This window comes from Camellia sinensis, chromosome 7, assembly GCF_055761805.1.
Source record: "Camellia sinensis isolate YWXY chromosome 7, ASM5576180v1, whole genome shotgun sequence".
In the NCBI taxonomy this organism is placed as follows: Eukaryota; Viridiplantae; Streptophyta; class Magnoliopsida; order Ericales; family Theaceae; genus Camellia; species Camellia sinensis.
In genome coordinates, this window is record NC_138967.1 from 179,261,964 (window position 1) to 179,265,914 (window position 3,951).

General features: G+C 33.5%; 1 pseudogene; it reads right to left on the reverse strand.

Annotated features, from left to right (window-relative positions):
- Window positions 1–595: 595 nt before the first annotated feature.
- Window positions 596–2,925, reverse strand: LOC145796328 (G-type lectin S-receptor-like serine/threonine-protein kinase SD1-1; annotated as a pseudogene).
- Between the last annotated feature and the right edge of the window lie 1,026 nt (window positions 2,926–3,951).

A 3,951-nucleotide genomic window follows, 5' to 3' on the forward strand; every position in this document is an offset into this window, starting at 1 on the left:
GTCTTAGCCATGAAGGCTAACACCAATGGCATCATCAAATGTCATCAACTCTAGCAATTAGGGCTAGAGTTACGAAGGTTCAAACTCCAAAACCATTATATAAATTATAATGTGTATATAATGCATATGCTTTGAGAATTAAACTAGATGGGTTGCAAAATGGATACCGGTGTTGGGTCACAACTCGATCCAAACCCAATCTCAAACACATGCACAAACTAAGCCCAACACAGCTCAGCCCAGCCCAAAGCTCAAGACTAGGTCCAAGTCTAAGTCTAAGACCAAACCCAACACATGCACAAGTACAAGTCTAGGTCCAGTCCAAACCAAGACTAAGTCCAAATCTAAACCTAACTTTATTGATGCCCACTTTATGAGGCAATACTCATTCACAACTCAATGGTTTCGACTCATTATTTTTGTATTGCAATCTTTCCATTTAAGAGAACACAAAACCACTCAGACCCACCTCAATCGGCAGTTGGATCCCACTTTAATTTTGAATTAAAGTTGTCAAAAAACTATTATTTTCCAACACTTCCTTGCTTGACGAAGAACTAGTCTGAAGAACATTTCTTGCAGTGAAGAAGCCTGGCTATTTGGCTTTAGGTAATGCAACTTCACTGCCCAGCATTAGAACTATAGATGATATACTTGGCCTATCCTCTGGACTTTCTTATACACATAAAAGACCTACTCGGATTGATTGCAATATTTCAATTTGGTAGCATAAGTCCCATAGAGCCTCATCAATCAATTCCAATGACTTGCCTTTTTCATAGAGTCTCCATGCCTGAATAATCCACCACAATATTAGTAGTACGAGACACAAGATCCTTTATCTCCATATTTCTCTGTTGTCCTTTCTCAAGACACTCACAATTAGATTATGTCTCAAGATACCCGTACCTCAAGACTCTCAAGGATCCAACGACTAAGTGTTTCGGAACAGAAGGCAGAGATAATTTAGGAATGAAGGATCTTTTATCCTTATTGGAACACGTGCATAGAAGATTATTTCTAATCAGTACACTTACATTGCCAAGTAAGTTGAGGCGGTGCCCTGGATGATAAAAACCTTTGTTTTTCTTCCCATTCACAATCTCTAACACCAAAAGGCGAAAGCTGAATACATCTGATTTTATTGAAAATAACCCATCTATTGCATACGCTGGAGACATGTACCCACTGTAACAAAGCACTGAATGAAAGATTGGATTTTGAAGCAACAATATAAGTGAATTAGACAAACATATTATAGAGATTCTTACTATGTTCCAATAACTCTTTTTGTATTTGCTTCTATCCCATTTCCTCCAAAACTTCTAGCTATTCTGAAATCTGATATTTTTGGGTTCATGTCAATATCTAGCAAAATATTGCTAGCTTTGAGATCTCTGTGAATAATTCTCGGCCTAGAATCTTGATGAAGATAAAGAAGCCCCCATGCAATTCCACTGATAATGTGGAAGTGCTTTGACCAATCCAGTAATGTGCTTTGGCTTTGATCTGTCCAAAATTTTTGTCTGATTTAGTCCACACTCTTGCTAATCCGATGAATGAATTTAACAGGATTCCTCAATGGAAAATCCCAAAATTTGGAAGACCAAGTTCATGCAAATGCACATGTAATAAAAACCACATATAATTTCGTTCCCATTATCAAATAAAGCACAAGGTTTATATGAAACCAAAAATAAAAAATAAAAAAAAAAGTATAGGAAAAAGGAAAGAAAGAACGACTGCTGGTTGTGGTCTTAGAGTGGAATAGTTGCAATATATATAATATTATAGTTTTGAAGAGAGACAAACCAAATAAAAAATAGTCCAGGCTTTTGTTGGGCATGTATTCATAGATTAACATGATTTATTCTCCTTGAATGCAGCATCCTAGAAGCTTCATGAGATTTCGGTGTTGAGGTTTGGCAATATAGATAACTTCATTCTTGAACTCATCAAGTCCTTGGCCAGAATTCTTTGAGAGCCGTTTCACAGCTATTTCTTGTCCTCTTTCCAGTGTACCCTAAGAATTACCATTATAATTGATAGAATGATCTTCTACTAGAATTAGCTTGAAAGCAAACAATTTTTTTTTTTTTTTTTTTTTTTTTGCCATTCTTATTAATTGTATTTGTACTTACTGTTTTTATGTTTCTCTAGCTAACATTGTTCCAATAGGTGTAGCCATGGCTAGTGATTTATGTTACAACTACTTAAAAGAAAAAATTACACAGATTTATGAAGTTTCATAGGGAGAAAGGATGCATCAAACTAATTGTCTTCCTTGAAAGCTGAAAGAAAAATATAAAATTCCTCTTCTCAAAAGCAAGCATATGTATAAAAATTTTACCTTCGGAATAGTGAGGTCTGTATTAAAAGATTTAGTAAGTTTAGGAATGCAATATGTCTTTTTTTAAAAATTGGGGACCCAAACATCAAGATGAATGTAGTGTTGCAGCCTGCAGAACAACATTCTATGCACCTTTTTGTAGAAAAATTTATGTGTTTGTAGAATTACTAGTTATGAAAAAGTAGTGATAAAAAAGTTGAATGGTTTATGGCTTCTGGATAGACTCCACAAGATTGGGCATCAATCACATTCCTATAGACTACATAAGAGTGTCTTTACGTTGTTACCTTGTAAATAGGTTCAAATCCACCCTCTCCAAGCTTATTGTTGATTGAAATATTATTTGTGGAATCAACTATTGTAGTTAAGTCGAACAATGGAAACTCTAGATCTTCGTTTTGGGTTTTGTCAGTGTAACCATGTCCAGACTTGTGGATTAGAATTCCTGCAAAGTGGGGACAAAATAGTTATCAATATGACAAGTAGTTCCAAAAATGTAACATACCAGTACATAATTTAACACAAAATGACATGTATGGATATATACCTTCTTTGTTTAGCTGTGAATTCTTCATTTTCCTTTTTCAGAGATACACAATCAGGGTTATACCCAGCAGAAGAAGTCCAATTAACAATGCCAAGGTCATTGCCATTATCTCTCTTTTCTTGCTATGGACTGTTGACTCCTCAATCCATTTAACAAAAATGGTCAATTGGTCAGTTAGATAATACAATCATGAAAGCACAAAATTAAAAGGGTTGCTTTAGATTTCAAACCCTTGATCACGCTCCCATGTATTGAAATTGTTATGGAAAAGGGATGAATAAAGCTAAACAAAACAAGCACACAAGCGTGCAAGAATGTACAAGCTTACACAGGGGCAGATCCAGAATTGTGACTTGGGGCAGAACCAGAAGAAAGTATTTTCACTAATCAGGGCAACTCAAGATAATTTGAGGTCTAAAAGGACAATTTTAAATGAGGTCTATACAATTTTCAATATTGTTTTCTTTATTTTTATTTAAAATTTATTCTCTATTTTTAAGATGGAAAAATAACTAATAATTAAAACTTATATTCAAATTTCATTAATATATTATTTTCACTTGATAATGTGGCTAATTCACTTAATCTTTCTTGTGACAGAAAATTTTAGGTAGAATTTTATCATTTTTAATTTTAAAATTGCTATTAGCGAATATTTCTATAATTTTATATAAGATAGACATGAAGTTATAAAAATAATATTAGTAAAATATCTCAACAATATAAGTTCAGTTTTTTGATGACGATAGGGTTTTGACAATTTATTTTGAGACTTAAAGTTGACCAAAAAGTTACGTTATATGGACTAGGGTATGAGTATCGGGTGCGGGTATGTATTCAAATGTCAGACCTTCATAAATTTAAATCTTAGGATCTTGGGGTATGTATCCAAAATAGGGTATGGGTATGGGGACATGTCATATGCACATATATATTGCATATTATATAATATTCTTGGATGAGATATTAGAAATTAAATAGGATTAAGAAAAAATATGAAATTTCTATATCTAATTCATGAGCCTAAAAATATTATTTTACTAACAAATGTGAG